Here is a 27,892-nt window from a genome sequence, read left to right as displayed (position 1 = left end):
TCATAGACAGTCTTCCCAATTGCTAGCATTCAGCAGTACATAAGAAAGATGAAAAACAATCACATAATATCATCCTCATTCTTCTGTTGTAGAGCCTCTAGCAAGTCCTTAGACAAGGATCTCTGAGCGTGTGTATTTTTAAAGCATACACTTCCCGAAACAGTGGCTAGGGGGTGCATGCTCGGCTCGGCTCATAATTTATTCCTGAGCCCTCACCAATGACTTCTCCTGGTCACATGGGGTGCCTGTGTGAGTTTAAAAGTGCTTTAATCCCCTAGCCAGTGCAGAGCAAGCTGCTGGTTAAAGCACAGCAATAGCACTGATCGCACTGGCAACTTTTTGTATTGGAGCTCACGACCACAGAGAACGACAAGAGAGGAGCAAGCTAAAGCATTTTAAGTGAGTACCAGGATCTGATTTTCTTACTGCTCTGCTGGGATAGTTTCTGATCCCTAGGAAAAAAGATTTGCAGTAATTTTTCGCAAGGAGATGCTAACCTTTTTTTCCTGTATCTGGCTGCACGAGACAGAGAGAATGAGAGAGAGTTTGAAGACAGTGAATGTTTTTCATTTCTAATTAATATTGATTTCATTTTAATGCTTAATGCATGTAAAAAGATATCTATCCCTAATGTATTTTATGTGGGAAGGACTCATGCAGAGGGATGCGCGTATTTTCTTTGCATTCACAAGCATTTTTCCCACTGATGAGCCAAACAGTGCACATGTGCCGATGGATGTTGGAGGGTGTTTTGAGAGAAAATGCAATTCATGCTAGCCGAGAATGATAGAAAGGAGTTGCTTGAAAGAGAAAGGAAAAAAATGAGTTAGAGTGAAAGTGGAATGCATTGAAAGCACTGACACTGGCTGGACAATTAGCTTAGGATTCTGTTATCTCTTTCTCTTTCTCAGGCTCTGCCCTTGCATAAGGGTCACAGGAACCGGTGACCCAGTGTCAGCACTTCTGCATGGAAGCTATTATAAATTCCTGATTGATTAGTTTTAGCGGAAATCCTTTTTTTTCTCTTTTGCTATTATTTCTCTCACTTCTCCTCTTCTTCATTCTCATCTTTGGCTGCTTCTTCTTTTCCTCCCCTTCCCTCTCTGTCTATCCCTCTTCAAGGAGGGTTTCATTTCCACGAGATTCATTAATTCCAAAAATAAAACTTGCATTCAGATCATGGGGTGTGAGGGAAACACAGGCTTCCTTATAGGGTGCAATGTGCTTATTGGCACCCTTCTTCCTTCTCCGAAGTACTGGTACTGGACAGTTTGCCAGTCCTTTCTAAAAGCGTTTAGCCTGTAAATATAAACTTCAAAGGGAAGTCAGGACTGCAAGAAAGGCATTTGTCATTGCCTTAATGGCTCGTTGTTTCATGCCTTGTTGAAGATTATGCTTGAAAAGGTGCAGGACCCCCTTTTAAAAAAAGGAGATTTTTTCCGGCTGGAGTTTACAGCTGACAAGAAACACACCACCCCCTGGTAGCTCTTGTGGCTAGATCACCTCAATGTTATTTTTCTGCCATTTTTAACATCAAAAGTCAAAAGATACACAAGTCAGACTACCTGCGGATAACAGTATAATTGCCCCGAAGTGTTTCCAGTAAATACTTGATTTATGACGAGAACTTAACATGAAGTATGAGGATGTGGCTCTGGAAGTTTGTCAGTGCCCCGTGTATTGAGTACTAAGCTGGAAACCAACTTGTGGAGATTTTGTTTCTTCATTTAACTGTGAAAAGAAAAGCAATGTGTTTTTCAGTTGCACCTGGGTTTTGCAGGGCTGAGGGGGAAACTCTTTTAAGGTGTAAGCAAAGCTAGTGGAAGAGCATTCATCATGTCTTAAAGCTCAGTACGTTTTTTCCTTTTGTTTTTGATTTAAACAAAAAAAGAGGGTAAAATAAAACTACCATAATATTTCCCTTAGCTTACTTATTCCTTACATAAACATCACTAAACAGATGTCCGATTTCGGTTGATCACAGAAGTAAGGGGGAGCTGATGTTCCTCTCCCCTAGATACACAAACTATACAAATTGAAAGCTGGTGGTCAGAGGATTGGGAGTGCTTTCCATGATAGCTGTCCCATATAGAGCTTACAAGAATCTATTTTTATTATTGGAAAGGCCTAATAATAAAAAAGCAACAATGAAAATGGTTGTATTATTATCCTCCATGAATTTTATGAAGTCATTTTTTGCGAATAGGAATGCTTTGTCTTTTTCACATAGAACAGACACCCTTACAGCAAATTAAACATTATCTATCATAATTAAATCTTTACAACTATTGGTCAGTTCGGTCTATTTCGGCATATATGGTCTGCTTCATTTCTGCATTGTTCCATCTTATTTGCATTGTATAACTTTTTTAATGACTTGCACACTGTTCCTCTGTGAATACTTTGAAGCTGTTTTGAGACTCATTTTGATGACTTGTGTACCGTAGACATTTAAGATAGAAAATAAATGAATCTAAATTATCCTATAGGTATGAAAACAAATATTCAATTTTCAATCAGTCCTCTATAATGTAATGTATAATTGCATAGTCATTTTAAAAGGATTATGAAAGTACAATGCAGAGCAATTGATAACATTTGTACCCATCTATTTGCATGATAAGCATTTTTTTCTCAGCCATTCTATAAATAAATAAGCAATCAAGCAGTCTGAAATGTTTGAATATACAGGATACCATGAAAGATAAATGATTAAACAGCAAGCTATGTTGTCTGCAAAATTTACTGAGACACTAATGAAATGCTAACTTTTTATAGTGCATGCTTGCTCACAGCTATATATTCAAGCACATTCTGAATGGTTTAAAGGTATTAGAAATCCTAGCCTGGCCATTTCGTTGTGAAATTATTTATTTTGAAATACAATTTGTGAAAATACATAAATAATACTGAAAACAACAGCATGATGTTTGTTCAAAGCAAAAAGGAAACTTAACTTATTTATGTCTGTACCAGGTAAAAGTTATTCAGTTAGTGAAAATGATAATAAGGAGTTTAAATCACAATAATAACATGGGTCAACATTTCAATTTGAAGGTGTTTCCTTTAGGACACAGTGCTTTGCAAACTGCAGTGGACAAAACATCTTGAATTGAAACAAATTCCTCTACAGAAGCGGGTTTCACTGATCACATACTTTGACTGAAATCCCATCTGCATAAATTGCAACTTCGCAAAGACAGATCAAAGTTGAGAAATATGTGATCTTCACATTTGAGTCTCAAGACAGACTGACATTCTGTTTTTATGTTTTTAAGTTTTAGCAGGCTGTAACTTAAAATTAAACTCTGAAAAACATTAACTTAGAATACATCAATAAGGACTGATGTACTAACTTATGATGCACTATTGAAGGAACCATTAATACTGTACAGCAGTAAAAGTTAGCTACCTGTATAAATCAATTAGTCAATCTGTTCAGCTCTCCAACCTTCTAATGTGCAAAACTTATACATGTTCTTTAACTTATTGTAGGTTTACATACTGGTTATCTTTTTTTACCACATGCTCTTTGATTAATAGGCTGGGGAATACTATTTAACTGCACAATGGATAAAATTGTTTACATCTATACGTAATTGTGTGTATACAGTATGTATGTAAATATGAATTAATTACATAGTGTATAAAAAGTGAGTGCTCCTCGGTGGTAATCTTCTGAAGTGCACAATAACCTTTTAAAAGTTGCTCAGCTTTGTTCACCTGACTTTGTTCATTCTGATAAATGAAAACTGAGTGACAATCATTATAATAATTAGCATCATCTACAAAGGAATGTCTTGTAACTGAACAGTGGGGGTGCAGAGTTTTTGTTGGCCACTGTGTGCTTTTAATCTATTAACTGGCATTCCTTAAACACTAATCAATGTGAGCTTTTATATTTCCATTAAAAGGAAGAGGAAAAAATAAATAAATCACACAGGCCAATTGGATGTTCCGTTTTGAAAAGCTTTACAGCTTTCTGCCTCTGCAAGCATAAGGAGAATTTCGTTGTTATAATAAAGCTTTATATTTACTTTATTTTGTCAACAAATGCTCTAATTATTAGTTGGACTTTGCCTTGAAAATCCAGGCTTATTTATAAAATGGAAGGAGATACATTTCAGTCGGAATGGGTCCGTTCTATTAAAAATGATGAGGCAGTTGCATCTACATTTTGCCAAAGTGCTCTGTCTTTGCCAAACTTTCGACCCTAATGTTTGCCTTCCATATTACACATTTTCAGAGTTGAACTGAAGCATACCGTCATAACAGTAACAAAGAACTTTGCACTTGCATTCTGCCCTTTCATGAAGCGCACTGGACTGAACACCCATTTCAGTATAAAGAGTCAATGTTCAGAGTAAATGTTAAATGGGCATGGTGTGGCACCAAGAAATGATACAAAAACTAGAGCTCATACTGTACCTTGATTGTTCAAGAACAATCTGAAATTCTAAAAGCTGAACTTCTGTTTTATACCACAGAGATCGTATTCTTTACTATAAAAATGCAGAAGATGAAGTTAGGTTGTTGAATTCAGTTTTAACACATGATTATTATTAAGTCTTAATTTTTTAAAGAAGCATATACTGTAGCTTCCTATGTTTAATGTATTTGGAAGAATAATGATATACACTAGCTTCCTATTTAATTTGCATACACAAAATAAATGCTAAATGTGTTGTGGTGATACAAATATTTTGGAGGGAATTATAAATGGAGTATACAATATATACTGAGTGACATCAAAAATGCAAGAAATGAAGATACAGTAGGAACCAATTTCATTTGTTGTGTTTTTAATGTCTCTCGGTACGCTGTATAAAATGTCATTATAGGATTCCAGGAGGAAGAACAGGACTTTTTTATCAGTTTAAAAGTAGGTTGTTGTTGTTGTTGTTGTTTATTCTGTTGACTATGCATAAATCAACTTTACAATTAATCTTAAATGCCCTGTCCTTCCATATCTCAAACAGCCGATACAGTCTCCTAGGACCTGTAAACTCCCAGGGGCCTTTGGAGTTGATAAGTATTCACATTGAAAAGCATCAAATACCTGTGTATGTGGTAAAAAAATGCATCTGCACTATACTTGCAGTTTATCCTTCTGTCCCTCTTTTAACAGAAATATGACGCTGGGAATATATACTGTATATAATACTGTATATAATACAGGCTACTTGTTTCTACACTAGAACAGGAAATTCTAGTCTTTAAATCATAGATTTAAACACGGAGATCTGAGTGAGTGTCTTTCCTACAGAAAATAAAGTAAAAGTATTCACAAAATGCTCCATTTTCTCAGAAATTATCAAGAAAAAATATTTACAACAAAAAAACTCAACAAGACTAATTCCCCCATTCTGAATAGGAATGCTCTCACAGGAAGGATTTCCTGAATCTGTGGAGATTTCAGCAAGATCCCCCCTGCTACCAGTGGTGGGCAATGTTGCCAGCTCTCCTTCTCAAATATTTAAGGAACAGCTCTTGAAAAAGGCACCACATTTGTCAAAAAAATTAATATCCAGCTGCAAACCTTTTTTTTCACTTACATATATAAACATTTCACAGGAAGAAAGGGAAAGTAAATGGGTATGTTTTTAATATGTAGAAAATATTTTGTAGAATGCTAAAGAAGAATTAGCCCAGCACTTTCAAAAGCATATCTTACAGATATAGCATGTGAATAGTAGTCAATTATTTATTATATTTATAAAGTATATTTTCCTAATTCAATAATCAGATGTGGAAGGAGGATTAAAAGCATTTGGTTTAAATAAGATTAATCAAAGAGAAGGAAATAAATCCACTTCAGGGGATTTGAAATAAAAACCAGCAACTAACAAATGAGTAAACTACAATGAAAGGTTCACCAGCATTTTACCGAAAAAAACAAAACAAATGAAAAGACCAGAAAAAAGGAACCATCTTGCTGTCTTGGTAGCTTTTGAGAAGATTCGCAATTTAAAGTTAGAGCTTATTTTTCATTCTTTCTGTCCTGCGGTTGTCCTTTATCATCTGTCACCATAGCAACCTCTCACCTCCTATGTTGTTGAAAGTATTTTGCAAAACTGAGGAGTTTTGTTCTCATTTGTGATCTTAAGGCTTCACTCTCTCAAAGAAGTCCTGTGTCAAAACTAAAAAATGAAACATTCTCAATTGTAACATGTTTTTACATATGAAGTAGAGACTCTACCTGGGATTTTTTAATATTGCAAATAGAAAGATTTCAACAGCCTGTATCTCCTTATATTTGCCTTTTGGTAACAAATTACCAAATTAAATTTGGTAACAGATTTGGTAACAAATCCCGCTCAGTTCCTAATCCAAATAAAGTGTTACACTTTATTTGGATTAGAAACTGAGTGGGATTGTTGGAAGTTAAAAGATTAAAAGGATTATTGGATGTAATCAAAATCAAAGTCAATTAGTAGCTTTGGAAATAGTTATACCCATAACTAATCATAGGTCAATTATAGTTCTTTTGGTATGGTTTACTGTACAAGCACAAGTGTGTTTGTGATTTAATGACATCTCTCAGCAGTAAGTTTCTTTCAGTCACACTCATCAAGTTCAAAGAACATGTCTTTTACATGTACAGGTATTGTTACTAGTGAAGATAAGAGTTAATCAATGCAGGATTGAAGAACAGCATGAATCTAATGGGTCCCTTGTTGTCAATGATAGTCGTGCAGATTAAGACTTTCTTAAAACCCATTTTCTACTGTACAGTAAAGCAACTGGAAAGGAACCAAATGCCATTAAAGTATTCTTTTAAAAAAGGAAAAAGAGGAGGAAACAAATGGATAAATGTCTGAATTAATTGCAAATTAAAACCATCTGTGAGTGTGCAGGCATTTATCTGCAGACATTGAACAAAAAGGCAAATATTTAAACATTTAAACCCAACCTCCCAAGACTATTTCACATAATCTGTTCAGATTTGAAATGTTCTATTGTTATACCTTGAAAACTTAAGGTTTCTCACCAGGTAACATCTATGACCCAATCATATTAACATACTTAATTCACGCATGTGCTTTAACATGGAATATGTTCAAAGTTTTGCTCTGGGTTGAGACGGGTATGCATACTCTGCTTGGCAAGATGTTTTACAATGTTTTCAAGATAAGAAATCACAGCTGTTTGTGGGATTAAACCTGCTCTTCAGTTTTATCACTGTGATGTCTTCTGTATGTAGAGATACAGGGAAAGGCAACACTGCCTGTAGGAATCACCCTTTTTCCCTGTTGCATTTATAAAGAGTGAAAGACACAGGGCATACAGTTTCAAAAACAACATTGGCCAGAACAAGCATCCACTAGGGGTGCAATGGTACACTTTAAATCTAACACACTGCTTTCCTTTTAATGGCAGGACCCAGCTCAGTGCTTGTAGTGCATTATATGCATTTCAAAATGTGATAACTGCAATACTATAATTTAGCGAGTCTTTAGAAAATGTTTTGGTTAATCTCTAAAGTAATGGCTTATAGTCACTGACATAACTTTGTTGAGGTACTGTTGTCAAAACAGCTGAAAACAGAAAAGCACAGAGAACTCATGGTCCTTTACTTTATCTACTGTAAAAAAAATTAAAGCAAAACTAAGTTCGAGCAGTGTTCTCCAATTTAGATACAGAGTGTTCATACATCTCATTTAATAACTTTGGATTATTATTATTAACCTGAAATTATTATTCCATATAAGGATAAAATTATAAATTATTTGGAGGTGAGTGTGTGTGTAGTGCTTTTAGCTATTTTATGACCGACCATTTTTTTTTCTTTTGGAAAACAAGGAAAAGCCAGATCCTACTACAGACATTTCAAGTCTTGGAAATGTTGACTCCTTTGTCAAAAGATAACACTGATTATTAATGGTTATGGTTACTTCTCTCCCTTCAGGAAAATGAAAAAAGATATCCACAAATGCATTTCATAGTATCACACAAACAAACCACTCGTAAACTCTAAGGTTCTTCTGTTGCCTGTCTTTCCACCTGTGTGACACTGTTCCGAACAGATATAGTGGCTGTTTTTGCCGGCAGTTGTCTGCTGTCATTCTGCATACAGAGATGTTAAATCAAGTGTTGCTGAGTTATCAGTTTACGGGAGCATACAGTAAGTGTTCTCTATCACCTCCAGAAAGACACAGCAAAACAGCAGATGGGGAATTTGAATGATGAGGGAAAGAAAGAATACAATATCAGTGAATGTAAACTGCAGGTTTTAATTATTAAGCTAAATAGATTAGTTGAAAACAAATTCCTGATTGCAGTAATGACCTGAAAAGAAATGAATGAAACACCTTTCTCAAGGGTACAATAACAACACCCTACATGGGATTGAAACTGATGATCCCTCAGGTCCGGATCTCTATTATTCCAAACTGCTATCTAAAGTTTTGTGAACCGCCAGGATTTGCATGCTCTAGTTTTGCTGTTCTTTTTTGAAAGGCAATATAATAATTGCTAACACTTATATAGCGCTTTTCTGGACACTCCACTCAGAGCGCTTTACAGGTAATGGGGACTCCCCTCCACCACCACCAATGTGCAGCGTCCACCTGGATGAGGCACAGCAGCCATAGTGTGCCAGAACGCTCACCACACATCAGCTCTCAGTGAGGAGGAGAACAGAGTAATGAAGCCAATTCATAGATCGGGATTATTAGGAGGCCATGATTGGTAAGGGCCAATTGGAAATTTGGCCAGGACGCCCCTACTCTTTTTGAGAAACGCCCTGGGATTTTTAATAACTACAGAGAGTCAGGACGTCTCATCTGAAGAAGGGCACCTTTTTACAGTATAGTGTCCCCATCACTATATTGGGGCATTAGGACCCACATGGACCGCAGGGTGAGCGCCCCCCTGCTGGCCCCACTAACACCTCTTCCAGCAGCAACCTTAGTGTTTCCCAGGAGTTCTCCTATCCAGGTACTGACCAGGCTCACACCTGCTTAGCTTCAGTGGACTGCCAGTTGTCAGTTGCAGAGTGATATGGCTGCTGGCCATAATATACAGGCGCACTTCCTTTCCTGGGTAAAAGCTCTATTGAGATAAGATGAGAGAGTGTGTTTTGTATTTGATGGAAAGCAAAGCTAATGTTATAGATTCATTATTTTAAAATTGTGTCTTACTATTGTTTTTACTGAATGTAAACGTATTTATTACATATGTTGTGATTAAAGAATCAAGGGCCGTCATAAGCTTAGGAGACAAATGGTTCTAGTTACTATAATAATATATATTTTTATTTGAAGACAAGAAAAGACAAATAAAAGTAAAATCCCAGCATTAATAATGTTCACCAACATTTCAATTAGTTATAGAGACACCATATATTGAAAATCCAAGCACTATAATGAATTAAACACATTAATGGACATAAGTACATTTTAAGAGATCATATATTTTTAAATGATTTTACTTTCTTAAGGTTATGACGTTTAAACCCTATTGGTCACATTTACCTCATTCTGTTTTTACACAAAATGCTTAAAACACTTTGGTTTCGCTATATTTGTAATTACCTTTTTATATCTAATAAAGAATTTGTGAACATATGAATTGAACCTTCCCATTATTTACCTTTGAAAACTAATAAACTGAGGAATTGTTTGTAAATCTGCAATAAAATGAATGAAAAGCAGACCAAACCCTAACTTCTTTTATTGCCACAGCCAGCATTACTATTTGTTTCTTCTTTCAGTTATTTCCACTTATAAAATGACCCTTTCAGTGATGATGAATAATCGTAGTTTATTCACTATTATTTGCAAATGTAATGGACTAGACAATGCCTCAAGGCATTAAATATGATTTGTTGAATTTAAGGCACATTAATGAGCTTAAATTATATCATAAATACATTGTAGTTTGCAATGTAGATCATTTTGCTGTTGAGTGGAATTTTATGGTACTAACACCATACTAAATATGATTCATATCACATATAGAAAAGTCATTACTGAAGACATGTGAACCCAATTAAACACAGACTTTTGAGACTGAAGAACAGGATAAACAGTAGATTGCTCCTTTTTGTAGTACTTAAACAAGCGGATTTTGAAAAATACACTACGTTGGTGGTAGATGACGGAAAACCAAACTAATTAATTGCTGTTAAAACACCGTAGTCCCATTTCAGTCTTTTAAAATAATGACTAGAAATAGGGACCCAGATTAATTGGGAAAGTAATACAGGACTGATAGGAGCAAATGAGTGTTTGGCTGTAAAAATTCTGGCAGTTGACAAGACTGCATTAAAGACATAATAATTTAATAGCAATGACAGGTTGGGTGCCCGTGTTTTGTAAAATATGGTTCCGGGCAATTTACCCTGAACAGAGTGCCTTATGCAGCAATATAAATACGGCAGTGATGTTAACACCCTGCATGAAATGCAGTTTTTCATAGTGTTCAGAATTTTGTTCAACGTGTATACTGCAATTCTGCCATGGGGGATGCAGATGGACATGGTAACACTTAATTGTTTAAACTTTGTATCATGTAGCCTGACCACTGGCTTAGATAAATTTGAAGTAATTACACAGAAAAGCCAACCTTAAGGAAGAAGGTATTTTTAGTAGGACATCACAATGCCTAGAATTTTACTTTTCAATCACTACTATATTTTCCAAAGCTGTTGTTGTTTTTTTTAAATCTGTTTCATATTTGTATTAATAGTATTAATTATTTCTGAGGCATGATATTTTCATGTGTATAAAGATAATTTTTGCCATTTTTTCTTTTGGAGAGCAATCTTTAGAAGTAGAAAGCACTTGGATTACTAAGCACAAATCCACTCTCACTCCATAGATTCACAATGTGATACCCTAACCCTAATCTGTGATGGTGATCCATTAACCTCTGTACTCCTTTGCTGAGAACCACAATTTGAAAAGGCAAACAGACAACATAGGTTCTGAGCATGAATAAGGAAAGACCTTTAAAGAAAGAAAAATAGTTATAATAAAAAAAAACATCATGTACTGGGTCATAAAGCAAAAGAAGCACTTTAATCACAATAATTATCTTAAGTAACGTAATAAACATTCATAGTGATTTTTTTTGGCAATGGATAGACAGTGTTTCAAACAAAATCTTTAGTTACTGTCTTGTATAAATACATACAGTATTGATCTTAAACATCATCTAATTAAAATAAATAAAGTCAGTTTGATTTTGTATATTCAATGGTATTTTAATTATTATATCAATATATGGTGGAGATTAACAGTTTTAATAATATTATTTTTATTTGACACATTAGAACTACATAGGCACAGCCTTTAAAGAATAATTCGAAAAAAGCTGCTTTTCTCTTCCCCTCTATGTTGACATCCAGAACACAAACTAAGTGAGCAAAAATAATTTGTTATGGGGGTAGAAGTATTTTTAGTCCCTTTTTAGTCTAGATTTTATTAAGACACAATTTTATAAACACAAAGCACAGTAATAGGTATCATCAATAGGTAACTGTCACGATCGTTACTCCTCCTCTTAAGGGCGCTCCAGCCCTTCCTAGTTCTGTCCCATTCCCACACCTGTTCCTTATTCCAGCCCCTCTTTAGTTCCACTTTTAAAGCCAGACGCAGGCGTTTGCCCGGGGCTTCTCATTGAATCCCGTTTCGTGAGAGCCCGGGGTCCTGCTGCATCTGGCTCCATTATGGTTTTAGTTTCCTGTTCCTGATTCCCTGTCCCGCCGGTCCCGACCCAGTTCTATTTGTTTAAATTACTTTGGATGGATCCCCTGGTCTTGGACTCTGCCTCCTATTTTGGATTTCCCTTTTGGATTTATGCTTGGATTGTTTGCCCCGGACTCACTTCCCCTGGACACCTGCTCACTTCGGACACGCCCCCCTGTCTCCTGACCCACTCCTGCATGATATTTTTCCCTATTGTTTCTTCACCTTCCGGATCGTGTCGTCCGCATAGGGCCCGGAAAGAACTGCTCCTGACAGTAACTTAGCTAAAAAATATGTTAAGAGATGCAATTTTCCTATTGCTTATTTAACAGTAATGTCAGTAATCCAAATAAAGTGTGAGTTGTGACAAATGTATTACAGCAGCTGAGTTAGTGTGCACTTGAGAAGAGATATGACAGAGTCAGGAAGACAGTACAGTATGTCTGTTTTCAGTGAGAGAGGTGAGTTACCTTCAAACTCTGGATGGAGTGGAGTTACGTAACATCTAAGAGAGGTTATACTGTAGCTCTCCATTGAAACATTCAGGTGGTATTGTGGCAGCATAACAGCTTCTGCCCCTTGAATATGCTGTGTGCAGCTAGGGATTTCAGACTTGGAATACGTTCACAACCTCTTCTTGGTTCCCATTCCAGTAAGTGAAAAGAACTTCACCCCAATTCCTCCCCACACCTCAATCATGCCTGGGAGGGAAAATCATTAGGAAATGCTTTGCTTCACTAAGCAAAAGCAGCCCCGCCTTGTGAGGTAATGACTTAGGATTTAGTCAGGTGAAGAGATTGGTCATGATTTATCTCTTTTTATGGCTCAGAGGTGGAGGCTGTGCATCTGATTAGGACTGTTAGCTAGTGCGTTTCACTAAACCAGTCCTCTGCTTTCTATATAAACTCTGAGCAGCATCTTTGCCTGAGACTGTGGGTTTTAGAAAGAAAATTCAAATACTCAATATACAATATGGCATAAACATATTGAAATGTCGTTTAACACTTGTATGAGTTTTCATACAAATGCATTAGTTAAATCCAGAAATAAGGCATTAAGTAATTTTATATTAATCTAATTTCACGGTCTTATTAATGTTCATCATGGCCATCCTGGGTATGAGTAAAACCTTTTGGGCATTGTGTCTATGTACAGTACTGCACATTTTCAGCAACTCTGGTGCAACGTCTCTTTAACAAAAATGTAAGCTGTCCAATTAGAACTCTGAAACAACTACACACATTTGTGTACAGTTCTTCATCATCCCTTCTAACTTTCAATTGCATGTGTGGCACATTAAAGCCATCAACAATGGTAAAGTCTATTTTAAAATCTGTGCAGCATTCTCTTCTGCTTTCTAAAAATAATTTTAAATATAAGTAGAAAATACAACATAATCCCCCCTCCACCACTCGAGATGTTCACCACTGAAGACTCCTACAGAAGAACACCTAAAACAAGACAAGACCATTCCTGCTGTCCAGGATTCTGTCTGATTCCCAGAAGAAATCATTAAGTATTCAAAGAATTGTCCACTTCAGTAAATAAATTATCCAATGTTATTTGTACTGCTATTTTTTTTTCTGAGATGCAGTACCTTTCTTAGACTTATACTTTGTTGTATATTTGAACACTAAATTTTAGAAGTCAGAAGCTCACTGCTACAGCTTCCACACAAAGACAGCAGACCGTGTTACAGTATATCCTTCAGATGTTCATTTGAGTTAGATACCTTCCAGATTACAAAGAAACTGAAGGTGACACCCATTAACTTTCAGAACTTAAATTTAGCCTCACTTGTACACTACATGACACATTTTAAAACAAGATTTCTATGGGTGCTGGTGTTAAGCTTAAATCACAAGCCTGACCTTACGAAATATTTATTTCTGTAATCATAGGGTTTTTTGGGGGGTTATTCACATTTGAACAAACTGTTTGTAATAAACAGGGCTTTTTTCGTCTAATATAATATGAACAAAATATGGCCTTGGCCATATTTAGTAAATAAGGCTGCAAATAGGAAAATACAGAATTCAAGGTTTTTTGCTATGCCATGGAAGATGCTTTCTCTAGTGATACTTTCTTGCTGAAATCCTGAAACAAGATTTTGTTTTCTTACATTTCAATCTGATAGTGGCATCTCTTCCAATGTAGTAAGAGAAAGCTCTCCAGGTAACTTCCTTGTAAAATAAAGACAAAAGTAAAAATGAGACCATCTCTAAGCATGCCAAATGTTCTGTGTGATTGGAATTTATAGTGTATGACATATTTGTTAGGGATTTTCTTAAATATGCCATTTGGTTTGTGCACCATTCATCAAGTACAATTATTATCATTATGTGTGAATTGTTCTTACCATGCCAGGCTCTTCCAGGCTAATCTTTTAAGGTTCTTAAGCTTACTGACAAGCTTAAGAGGTTAAAAGCCATAGCTAACTTTTTATTCTTACATTGTCAGAATGTAGACTGCAAAAGACTAAGACCTTTTTCTCTTCTCTGTTATATTGTTGAATACAGACAAATGAATAAAATACAGTATGAATTATTATATGTCCTTTACAATAACAAAATAATAGAATACTTTTGTTATAAGCCCCAAAGGCAATCCACTGAAATGTTGATCTTGATATTACACAACAATGTTCAACTGAACATATTGCAAGATTTGCTTACTAATATGAAACAGCAACACAGTATTAGCTGAACTGTTTAACCAGACTTAGTTAAAGAACCAAAATTTTGGGAAGCTGCTTTAAACACATACACAAGACAGCAGACAACATTTCTGTCTGTTACTCATTCTGTCACGTCAACACAGATATTACTGAAGATAGACCCAAACTCTCCAAACATTGCCACAAAGCTTTCTCTTAAGCAAAGGCACATCCTGTACAAGCATTGTCATCATAATAGATTCATTAAACATAGTGTATTTAAGCTAAATATTTCTAAAGAACACAAATAAATGTTTTGAAAGGACAATTTGTATGTCTTTTCATGTTGAATACATTTCTACTGAAACTTAAGAATTTTGATTTACTTAGATATTTAGCATCATCCAGGCAGGGACATACATCTTCAAAAGCTATCTACCAACATTTGTTTCTTAGCCTATCAGCATTTTTTTTCTTAAGGTATTAGGCTATCTTTTGCCGACAGTGAAGAATCTTGCTTGCTCTCACTCTATCACATGCCTGATGGTGGTGTTGGAAAATAGCTTCTGTCCTGCTCCAGATGGATACCTGAAGATCACTTTCACCTTTTGCATTCATTCATGTGTGGCATCGGCAGCATTGCTTACATGCAGCTCCTCTCAAGCAGAGCAGCTGTAATAATAAGGGCATACCAGTTGACACCTTCCAAGGAGAAGTGCAGATAGGCAATGTTTTTTGTTCATTGTGAGCCCCAAACTGAACCAGAAGTCTCATTCTGCAACTTATGGTACTGTTATTCTCATTCCATGAAGCAGGATTATACTCTTTTTCAAGCCTTTTGTCTCCCATACTGGTAGCTTGGTACTGTATAAGATGCTAACTAGCTATTTCTTGTAATCTAAAGAGACTGTGTGGAATGGCATTGACAAGTTTGTAAGATTTCTATTTGAGTATAATTCTGTCACATAGTTCAACCTTTTTTATTAATTCTTTTTTTTCCCTTTTGGCAAATCCCTTTGAAAAATGTACACATTTTGCTGAACGGTCCCTGTCAATTGTTACAAGTCATACATTGACACCTAAATTAATAATACGTAATATGTACCCAAAGCAAACAAAGTAAAAAAAATATGATAGTACCTCGGCCTCTCAGAATTCATTTCAAGGCTGTCCCTCCTGTGTGGTAGTCTGGAACACCATTATGCACCATCTCTGCATAAATAACTACCACCACATGTTTAAAGAAAGGAAACCATATAGACAAGTAGAGGATTATTAATGCACCATGTTAATTATGTGCCATTCATTATTAATGCAACAAAATTGCTTCCAACCAAGTATGAAAGGATCATATTAATACTAAGCTTCAAAACACAAACGCTTTGCCTTTCTTTTGCCTGGCCCCCCTTTCCATCCTCTCTCCCTGCAGCTATCATGGCAAAAGAATTGATGAGTTTCATTGTGTGCATCTGTCTCTTGTTCTCGGTTCTTCTCCCTTTCTCTCATTGACGTCCATGATGTGCAGGGTGTCTATGTGTGTAGGTGGTTGAGGTTTGGCAGGAAATAAAAAGGCAGCTGCATTTCCTTTACCTCCAAACGGCATGACCCAAGGTCTGATTAGCTTTTTACAACTTTCCGCTCCCAGTCAGGCAAATGGTTTTAAAATATCATCTCCTGAACAAGTACACAAGCGTGTAAACAGGAGCACAGTGGAGTTGTTTATGTCAAATGATTAACTTGTGATGAAGCCAAAGCAGTCGGTTTCATGACTCTTCACCATTGCATCACCAAGCTATTGAATAGCAAAATGAATAAATAGGATTTGCTTTTGATGAGAAAATTCTTTTTAAAGAACCAGGCCCAATAAAAATGCTATATTTTGTTTTCTTTTGGTTTGACATAATTCCATTTACAGATTAAAGTGTAGCAGAACCCCCCCTAATGCATTTTACCCTTTTGCTGTAGCACATCAGATAATGTGCTCCTGGAACTATAACCAGTGCATTATCCAGCAGTGGCCCTTCTGGAGTTACATGATGCTTTTTATGAGTCATAAAGCTTCATTTCATGAAGAAAACTAATACCACTTATAATTTCTAAAATCAAACACTTTAATGAAATCCTATTGATCTGCAGGGGAACCTCAACAGGCCTGTGATGTTTTATGATTTCACAATCAGTCCACAGTGTAGGAAATGTTTTGCATTTTGCCATTGAGACACATTCCAATTCTTAGCTGCTGGGAAAAGTACTGCCTTACACTTGTGTGTTATTTGTTATGCCTACGGAAGACAGAGAAGAGAGATTTCTTAGTCTGGTGCATAGCAGGAGGCAAACGTGTTAAGCTTCAAAGTAAAACTGTTCAAGGAAAAAAAAATGCGATAACACTTCCAGAACAGCATACAATGCTGACAGCTATGGTGTGTAAACGTCTTCAGACTCAGGCAACAGCACTTTATCACATCTTCTGACAACTGCTGCATCTCAACATTATAGCCTTGCAGCAGTTGTCACCCGATCTGGCATAAAAAAGTCAACGCATTATTGCATTAGCAATAATTAATTCAGGTAATTAAAATTCAGAGTGAAATGAGGGAAAAAGGTTAAGCATTTGAATTATTAGTTACTAAGCTTCCTTCAGGAAATTGCTGTATTAGAAAAACTCCTATGCAAAGCCCAAAAATTGTGTGTAACACACATAACTTTTTTTGTAAGGTAACCCAGTTAATGTAAAATAGGTGTAGTGCTAAAAAAGTACTTGTAATCCTGTACAGCACAAGTGAAAACCAAACCCATATGAAAGCAATAGTGGTTCAATCTTTTATCTCCTTACTGAACCTGTCAGCTGAGACACTTATGCTATAGGGTATTACAAATTTGTTTTTTTGGGGAAAAAAGCAACACATTTTGTTTTATGTTGTGCCAGCAACTGGGATCTGTACCTCTTTTGTTCCTCTCAAGTCTAATTCTATGAGTGACAGTTAAATGTTAAAGCTCACAGAATATAGTGGAAACTGCAATTTTGAATATGGCGGTGCCTGTCAGAAGTCTTTCCATGATTCCAGAGGTCTGATTGTGAAAACTATAATGATCCAAGAGATACATACTGTATAAAATTCTGTGTGACTTCAACCTGAGGAATTGGAGATATCTACCAATTAACAACTTAAAACAAAGACTTGTTTGTTTCACTTTGATACATACTTTTTGTTTCAATAATACAAATTATGACATACAACTATTTTAATCCTTTGGGGCATTTCACTAAAAGTTGTGATTACAAATTAAATACATTCTTTCAAACCAATCTGCAAACAATTAGTCTTATACTTAAGATGTCAACAAATGCAGCCATCTTGAAAGGGTGAGGTATATGTAGACATACTGTGGTGTAAATGTATGTTGTAACCCCTTTTTGTTGTAGTGAAAAATTAACGTTATTGCTTTTCTAGCCCCATATGAAACAATAGCCCAGCAATCTAAAGCGCAGTGTATTAAGCATAACTGCTTAAAGAGAAGTAAGTTTGAGTCTCACAACTGACCTTGGAACAGCTCACTATCGCTCATTATTAAGGATTGTGGGAGTCTGCAACAAGCCACCCAGCCATGTTATTAAAGTTCATACCCTGGCTTCTTTCAAGAGATGGCTTTCTTTCATTTGTTCACTTTCTTATCTTCTAAGAGTATGTACTGAAACCCCCATGGTACTGTATTTTAAAAAAAACTACAGTTTGTTGAAATTTGTAAGGGAGGAAACAAGACCATTTGTGACCACGTTTTAACATGTTACTATCTAAAGCATGGAAAGAGATTTTTTTCATTAGTTTCCAATTAGTGTAGGGGTGTTAACTCCAGTGTCCTGGTTAAATTCCTTTTTAAGATGGTACAGTGTGGCCTACCTAAATGTACTGCTGCTAGAGAAGCAATAACTCACTTCTTTCTACCTCATCAGCTGCGTAGTGGGGCTGCTGATGCATAATGCCTGTTTTGCACCACCAAGGTGGGTGCTGCGCTTTAGTGAGGGATAAAGTGGGTCTCATAAGTGAAGTGAACATGTAATTATTATTTTTAACTATCTGTACTTGAACTTTGGAGTCTAGTGCTTGTATCAAAGTTACTAATATAGTTCCTGTTATTTGTAGGATAATTACTGTGTCTATATTGACTTGAGAGAGCACTGTCAGTCAATACTCATATTTATGGTGACAACAATACAAAATGAACAGATGTCATAAATCGCTACTGTATGTATTGCTTGTTAAACCTGCAGATTCAAGATCTGTCGGTCAATTGTATGCCAGTGTTTGCCTGCTATGACCCCAAAAGCTAATTAAACTGATTGCTTACCAGCAGCTGCATTACAGAAATCTGCATTACAGATTTACCTCCTTCTGTTTTTTTAAGAACTACACCTGGTTTTGCAGTCTGACGATAAAGATATCATTGGAACCACCAGCACGTGCACTGACCTTTTTAAGGTCACTTAATGAAGTAGACTCCAAGGAAACAAACCAGGCACTGCCTCCATTTGCAGCAGGAAAACTAAAAGGTTCCAAATAGTTTTGGTTTAATATTAAGGAACAGGATCTGCCAGTCATAGACCTTTTGCTACAGTACAGGTTTCATACATGTAAGAGTTTCTTAAAGACCTCTTGAATAGTACCTTTTCAATTTTGGTTCTTAAAGCTCAAATGACATGAAGCCTTGCAGATCTGAATTAAATCTGGACATTTCAACCAAATTCCAACAGTGCTTGATTTCAGAAATGAAATGTATTAAAAGCACAGTATTAAGTAAATGACATATAACAACAACTATAATAATAATAATAATAATAATAATAATAATAATAATAATAATGTGCTGACTGTTCAAAATACTGCTGCATTTGAGCTTGAAAACTGGCGGCAGACTACCATGAAATTAACAATATTCTTGAAGACTATACTGATGGTTATTTTGGTTACATTTCTGAATTCATTGGTTTGCATGAGATGATTAATACAGTAGCTTAAAAACAGCATTTTGGTAATGCTGCAACATTGTATAGTATGTACAGTATGTGTATAAAGGAATATTGTTCAAATATTCCTTTATACACATACTGTACAGAAGGCCACCTTGATTGTTAAATACAGTGGTGAAGCTGGTGTAGAATTACAAAAAGATCTATAACGCTATTTTATGCCATGTGCATTTTAATTTGATAAAAATGAATTTGTTTTAAATGACCAGAGGATTAACAGACAGGTGCATATGTACATTTACAGTGCATTATAAAACAATGGTATTCGTTTCAATCTTGTCATTAAAGGAAGATACTTGTTTACAAAATCCTAACAGGAAAAGTTGAGAGCACGCATTTGCTGTGTTTTGACAGACTATTCTCTCGGCATTTTTGCATAATGGCCTTCAAATACCAAAACAAAACTTTCAACTCAAACGTTTTGTTCCAAGACTGTCTCTTCTGTTTTTTGACGAATAAATAGATTACAAAACAAGTCATGCAGAGTTAGACTTAGAAAGGAAGATGAATGCAAATCCCTCTTTTGTCTGGTTGTTTTAATGGTTTGCCTCCTTTCTTGCATTCTGGGCCATAGAGCTCCCCAGAACATGAATATTTGATCTATTTCCTACATCTAGAATTCAAACGGAATAAAATAAAAATAACTGAAAATATTTAAAAAGAACCATTTTAACACATTTGAACAAGGTGAGAAATTCTTTAAAAAGCAAATACTTCTGGGAAAAACACAACATGTAAAACATATTTTGGAATTTTAGGTAATATTCTGGTAGTGTACTGTAATTTAAAAAGGTTATGCAATGCAATGCAACTAACAATTTATATATACTCATAAAAATTACCATTGCATCAACATTGCATAATAAATTATACAGACCTTGTAGATTAAACTAATTCCCCAAAATCGCCCTAATAAATGACTGGCCTAATCACTAAATCTTAAAATAATTTTATCACTAGTTTAGAAGGAAATCGTGTTTAGTGCTATTTACTCATTTAAGTGAGCCCACAATGACACCTAGGTCATAATGCTTTAAATGAAAAATATTACAAGACTTAATTATATAAATTAATTCAAAGACGAAATAGATAAATAATATACAGTACTAACAGATTTCCAAAGACATGTTTGTACTGTACTTGTTTTTGTAATACTTGGATTTACAAATTGTACAGAAAAGTTTGTCAGAAGTTTAACTAAGTAAATATTATAGTTATGTATGCATTTATAATGAGTATATACTGTATAATTCTAAATAATGCCCTAAATGTATATGTTATTTTAATGCATAATAATATTTTAGTTAGTATAAATAATATGTAAATATGTAAATTGCTTCTGTGCATGTGGAAAAAGGATTGTTTATTCAGCATTTTTAAACCTATTTAGTTTCGTGACTTTTTGTGTTAAAAACCTTAGCTCTTGCAACTTTTATCTTGTTTCCCGTAGGCGACAATGAGAACATTTTTTGTTTTTAATCAGTTTTCTTGCCTTCTCACCAACAATTTTGAAGTAGTTAGAATGTCAGAATGAAAAGAAAAATGGGTATTATATGAACTGGTTTTAGCTTTTGATATCCTTTTAACTCAAAATACTAGATAGTAAGAGTTTTCAAGAGCAAGCAAATGGTATAAATTATGGGAATGCGAACACTAGCACTCACCGTTTCATGACGTAGAAAACTAAATAACTTCTAATTCTGCTTTGTGTATACAAAGTTAAAGCTAGTAAACAAGCTCATGAGTTTGTACTGTATGCGTAGATTTTGATTTATATGTTTTCATATTTTTTATAAGGAACCCAACCGTTTTTTTCTTTGTTAGAAGTTCGGTTGTATGTAAAAAAAAGATTTTTAAAATCCTGCAAAGTTTCAGATACACAGTTTCCAAACATAATTGTATGTATTATCAAACAGCACTGTTTGATAAAATGAGAGATGATTTTTAATTTCTGGAGGAGACACCTTCATTTTCTGAGAAAGATTGTCTATTTGTTTAACCTCATATGGATTTAACATTGGACTCAGCCCCTTAACAAAGGGGATAATGGCGAAATCAACAGCACTCAAACTTTCAAAGCAATAACCCAGATGTTGAGTGAAGGTCTTTTTATTTTACCTTGCTAGTTACGCTGTAACTGAAACGTTAAAAGTTTTCAAACAGTGCTTTCACTTAAATCTGTAGATTTTCCAATTTTCACACACAAAGGAAGAAATGTGTTATGAAGATACAGTACAGTATATGCAGCGTTTCTTCTCACTACTGCCAGCAAAGCAAAAGAGCACATGAATGTATTGCCCAAATAGCAAGATTACGTATTGCCATTAGGTTTCATTTTCTATCCTAAAATAATGAACACAATGAGACTTTATACTTATTTGTCCCAAATTGTTTTTTGCATGTAGTGAAACAGTTGCTCAAATACTGTCTGTGCCCCATATTTTGAGATGTGTGTGTTTGCAACAGTGTACCATTAATTATATTGTAATCCTTTTTACAGCTTCCTCGGTCACATTGGAATTTGCTAGAAATGGCTCCAATTTATATGACATGATTGCATAGTGTCAGCAGCTGGCTGAGTATGGGTGGCTGCGAATAACAACAAAGGTAAATTTCAATAATGTAATAGGCATTGGGGGCACTTAGCAGTTGTACAATTTGCTAAAGAAAGGAATGTGTTGGGGCTATTTTTTGCCATTCACAAGGTCAACTTTCATTGTAATGTTCTTAGTCATGACTTTCTTATTGATTTTAATAAAACCTCATGACCCTCTTCTGTAGATGTCCCATATCAGTCTCATATTTCATGCTTCTGCAGTTTCCTAATTGATCGCAGTTTGAACCAGTGAGGGGTTGTGTGATATCTTCCTGGACCTTTGTGACCGCGAGACAAGTGCATTGCATTGCAACTTACTGCTGTGTTTCAATGGAGTCTTCATTCAGCATGTTAAAATGACACGTTGGTGCATAAGTGAATTGATCTGCCACACAGCATGCTAAGAACGCCTTTATTATGACCGCTGTGTGGTGTAATGCAACACTGTTAAACAGTTTATATTTACTCGTGGCATTCAGAAGAGTTTGGTTGTACTTATGCCTTCATATTGTGTCTATTTTTTGCATTTTGAGCTATATTTCACTCTCCTTTTTTTCCCATCTCCAGTACCCCTTGATCACCTTGTTAACTTTGTGCATTTGTTTGCTTATGATATATGTATTAACACAACTTTGATGTGAAATACCTGTATTATCACTTCCATTAAGTACTTCTGTATATTTTTTTAATTATGTATGCTGTAGCATGCATGTTCCTTTTCAACGGCATACGTCCAAGCAGGCAGGTAGCAATGCAATAACTAGGCTGTAAAAAAAAGATGCAGAAACAATCTGGCCTGCAGTGATGCCTGTCAAAGGTTCCTTTTTTAGCCTAGGCTGCCTGTCCGTCTAGTACTTTAATGTTAAATTGCACATAAGCTTATATAAACACTTTTCTTATTTCCATAACTTAAAAGGTAGTGCAAGAATTGTGTTAATATCCATATAAGTATTAGTTCTAAGAGGACCACTGGCCTCACATCTCGCTGAATAAAAGGTTTTCTACACCCCTGTCAGAAAATCAATAAAGTCGACGCTGGTGTGCCCCAGCATAAGAGGAGAATGAAATTAGATCATAACAATTACAAAGAATTCAAATTTCCCTAACGTGAAAGCTTTATTGATCTGAGTTGTGATTCTATCTCCCGTGTAGTCACATGTTACATGACCGTTATGCACTTTAACAATGCAAAGGCAAAGCTAAAACAGCATGCATGTCTTTATATCTTTGAAGCATAATGATAAATAGTAATAGTTATTATATTACTGTTTCTCTGTCATGTGAACAGGAAGAATGCCAAATTCCAGGAATGTTGACATTTACTTTGAGAATTTAAAATGTGGATATTTAAAAATTAGGTTGTGCTTTGGTTACAGAGTGCTGTATAAGGATCAATACAGATTAAACAAAATAAATTGACAAAACAAATGAAATGGAAAAGTAGCTCAATGCAAGATACACGCACAGTGTGATGGGATGGTAACCATGCAGAACTGGACAGGTCAAATGGGTTTGAGACAGGTGCAAACTGGGAAATCTGCAGACTGGGAAGGTGTGAAAGTCAGTGCTGTGCTATACAGTGAGTCTTACTTTATGGTATGTATGTGTATAAATGAGAGTGGGGTGTACTGTACAGTACATGTCCGGCCACAGTCTATTAAAATCAATCTTACAGTAGATTGGTTGATCTTTCAGGGAGCCTGTCAGCTCCTGGGCAGTTTGTACACAGGTTATTAATGTGTATTAATAAAAATATTCCAGGATTGGCAATCTTGTTTACTATGCTTTCTATAAATGTTTACTAGTTTTAAATCACAGTCATGAATTAATATTTCACATTAGAAAACCAAAGATAGAGGAAATCATTCTTACATCATTCTAAGCAACTGGTATTGCAGTCACACAGAGAAAAAATACTATTGGTATTGTGACTTCTGTATGTAATTTATTTTGCATTGATTTTGTGCTGTTCCGCCTTGTTTACTTTCTGGAATTTATTTGGAAGAAAAGCCACCTTTTTTCTTTTAACTTGACAGTTCATTTAATTAAGAACACTGCCATGTACGAGATGCAATAATTGAAAAAATGTCTGCTTTTTTTTTTTTTATAGATCACCTTTCCAGAAAAAAATATAAAATATTATCTTCACTGTTCTAATAATAAGGGAAATTGTGTTAAAATATCTCTGAAAAACAAATATTTTTTTTTAAATGTATCCTGAAACTACATTTCAAACAAGCTACATAACTCTACCTTGTCTATATTTATCCTTTTAAAGGGAGAATACAAAATAAAGCAGAGCAAGAAAACAGCCCTTTCAATGATTTCTTTGTCAACAGTAAAATGAATACCTCCAAGGCAGCTTGGCCTTCACTCCCTAGCTTGCAGTTTACTGCCCCAAGGATAGTTAAAGATAAAGGTGATGAGGTCTTGGAGAAGGGTCTATTAATTTTGGGAGGACCATGGAATGGCAAATTCCCCAGAAGAAAGTGCGAGTAAAGTGACACGTTTAAAATAGCATGCCCTTGGGTGCAGTGTCAAATGGTATTTTAACATCCTGCCAGTTTGGAAGTGGAACTACATCAAAGGCAAAAGCATTGAAGACCAATCCTCCTTAGACACTCAATCACTCAATTGATTTGAAAAAAAAAACTCTGTGTGGTACCTACAGTGCCAGCAAGATTTTTTACTGAAAAGAGTCACCAAGTGTTGATCATTTACTATACTGTAAGCTGGTATTGTGAACGAAACTAGTTTTTACCTCTCTTGACCAAATTAGGTAATTCATGTATGATAACACAGAAACAATTATAACTGAGTTTGGAACTATGTATTTGGCCACTTTAAAATAATAGTCCATGCGTTTGGTTAGTTCAAACTGAGGAAGGCAAAGTCAGTATGCCTTTAATATGTATTTAACTAAATTGGAATTAAACTATATTTGTTATCAAAGTTTTTCGTTTCATGGAAATGCTTTATAAAATGCAACATTTAAAATGTAGGTTATCATGCTATTTGACATTCTTCCTCAAAAGCACCACTGCCCTGGAAGTAACTCTTTTTAAATTTGCTGCCTTACATCTTTTGTGTTTAAATTAACTTAAATATTTTAGCCTCTGTTGTTTCACAAAAGAAATAAATGTGGTGTTGTATTGTGCTTTACTCTCTTCCTAATGTTTATTACACCTGCAGTATTAACACTGGCCATTTACAGGAGACTTATTTTTTAAAACTGTATAATTAAATATTAAATAGATGTTTTCTATACAACATAGAGTACAGGACACAATAAATCCTATAACATTTCAGGAATAATTTCTAAAAACTACTAAATATTCTTTAAATGATAAAACACTTTGTACACATCACAAGTTTGACTTACTATAAGGAATAAAAAAACAAGTACAGCTTTTCGTCTTTACTTTTGGTGTCAGCAAAGTTTAGTTTACCAGTTTGCCCTGTATAACATCCAGACCGACAAGCAGTCTTGGTGACCAAGGATTCTGTTAAAGGGAGGCCCCCCATCTCAGGCCTTTGGTCTACAAGTGCTGTTTTAACATGAGCCATTGTTTTGTTGCTCATTGAAATTGTGATGGTCCAATATCATCCTTCCACATTTACTTGACATCACTACTACAGTATATCCAGTGGCACTGATCCATCTGTTTCCGAACAGGATATAATCCTCCATAAATCTGCTGATAAAAAATCCTAGTTATCTACCAAAAAAACCAACATAAATAACCATAGCAAAAGAGATTTGATATGCGTAAGAAGTAATTGATATATGAAGCACAGGCTATCTTACCGTTAGATAAATTAGTCATCCTGTACTGCAAATCCACGTACAGATTTGGAATCAGCTAGTAGGGTAACACACTACCAGGTTGTCATTGCCTTTTTGTCATCATTTCCTGATGCCACTTGGACTTTCTCTATCACATCCCATTTTTTAAGAATGCTTAACGAATCTACAAAACACAATGCTGAAATGCACAGGTTCCCTTAGAACTGTGAACTGAAAGACAAACCCTGCCTCTCCTCGCAAACACTCAGCTCTGAAGGAGAACGTCTCTTTGTAAAACCAAGGAAATGCCAACACTTCAGTAAAGCAGGAACTTGCATTGATCTCTTCAGAAGCTGCCGCAGTTTTCTGTTGGTGGGACATGCTTAGCAGATGAAATAGCATGAGAACAGCAACGTGATACTATATATTATTTTAAAAAAATACATACCAGAGAGGGGCACACAAGGAAGTAATTTACTCTTGGGGTTCTGCTTGGCTCTTATGGTTTATTGATGTCTGCAGAACCTCTCCAGTGAATTGCTTCCTTGCTTTTCTCTCATAGGTATGCTTTAGTTTCTTTATACATGCCATGTGTCAGTACAGCACTTGAGAGTGTTATCACGGACCAGATCATGAAGGTGATTCATTTGTTGGACAAGAACCTTCATAGCTATTTTTCTCAGATGAAAAGCAAAAAAAAAATGACAAAAAAAGTTCAAAAGCTGGGCCTACTGCTCAAAATCAGATTTGCCAATCGGATACAAGTGTATACTGTGTGTATGTTGCCCACTGGAAAATGATGCATGTCATTCCAGGAATGCTCTCAAAAATAATATAACAGAAAAAAATAACAAGTTGGAGTGGAAGAAGACAGAAGAGTCTACAGAGGCTTACTGTTGGAGATTTGGGTTTGAGGGTTCCATATCAGAAAATGCAAACCATGGACTTGGTTTATGAGCAATTTTCATTTTGGTTATGGTGTTCACTGTTAAGTGGTTCTAACTGCTTTTGCGTAATGTGTCTGAGCTGAGTGCCTGAGAGTGAAATATTGTGCCAAGCTTAAATTAAACATTTTAGTTGCAGACACATGACAAACATGATAAATGATAGCTTAATGTATTGTTGGCTTTCCGCAGGAAGCAGAGATATATTCGGGCCTCTTCTCTATTTATTTTTTTGAGGCATATTAAATTATTTCAAGTTGCCTGAAGCAGTTTTCCTTTTTTTTTCTTTAGCAAACCCACTAAAAGAATTATAAACTTTAAACAGTGGGGAAAAATTAAATTTGCATTTGAGAATAAATTAGAAAGAAGCCAAGGATACATTCCCAGGTCTTCCCCAAACTGCTTTGTGCTCCTGATACCTTGTCTCTGGAGACTCCAAGAGTTGGAGATGACTGATTTTAACCGTTAATTACTTAAGTGGTTTTCCTTAGGGTTTGTGTGTGTATGTGGGGGGATTCACACTAACATTTGGTTTCATTTTAGTACTCAATCTCAACAATATAGTTGCAAATAGTTTTGTAAAGCCCAAAGGGGAAAGTAATCTGTTAATGAAGCAAATGTATCAAATGTATATAAATCTTGCACTGACTACAGATCATGACATATTGTTTTTGTTTCAAGGACCAGACTGGAGCGCCTCAGACAGGGGATTGTCATGTGATAGTACTTTGAATCTCATTGCCAAGTTCTAAGCTTTTTCTTTTTAATGACTTTAAGTGTTGTTCAGTGAGATCACATTATAGGACTGCCTACAGAGCTACAGAAACTGTAATATATAATTAATGAGGATCAATACTGGTAGTTCATATGCAGAAGAAGATTCCATTAACACATAATCTTCCGACAAGATTATTCATCACTCTGATACAAACTCAAAGTTGTAATTAACACAAGCAAATGAATTTGAGTTCTTTCAGAAGGGTTTTTTCATGATCATTGCAGGAAGAAAAACATAGCCACAAATTTTAGAAAGGCACTGTAAACATTAAAATAAAATAAATGGCCTCAGTGTCAATGATAAAGTGTTTTTTGAAACTGTGTAATGTTTTGCAATTAAGGCTTTCATCTCCTTCACTTCAAAAGTGGACTCAGGCACTAATTAGGGTAACAATTATCTGTAGGATGATGTA

General features: G+C 35.4%; 1 protein-coding gene across 1 annotated transcript in view; it reads left to right on the top strand.

Moving 5' to 3' along the window:
* Positions 1-266: 266 nt before the first annotated feature.
* Positions 267-27,892, top strand: part of cntfr (ciliary neurotrophic factor receptor) — a 199,191-nt gene continuing 171,565 nt past the window's right edge. The window contains exon 1 of the mRNA XM_015340196.2: positions 267-399. The gene's annotated coding sequence lies outside the window, so the exon portion shown is untranslated. The remainder of the gene's footprint in view (positions 400-27,892) is intronic.

This window comes from Lepisosteus oculatus, chromosome 3 (genome assembly GCF_040954835.1).
Source record: "Lepisosteus oculatus isolate fLepOcu1 chromosome 3, fLepOcu1.hap2, whole genome shotgun sequence".
NCBI lineage: Eukaryota > Metazoa > Chordata > Actinopteri > Semionotiformes > Lepisosteidae > Lepisosteus > Lepisosteus oculatus.
The sequence above is the reverse complement of the archived record's forward strand: the minus strand, read 5'-3'. Positions and strand labels throughout refer to the sequence as shown.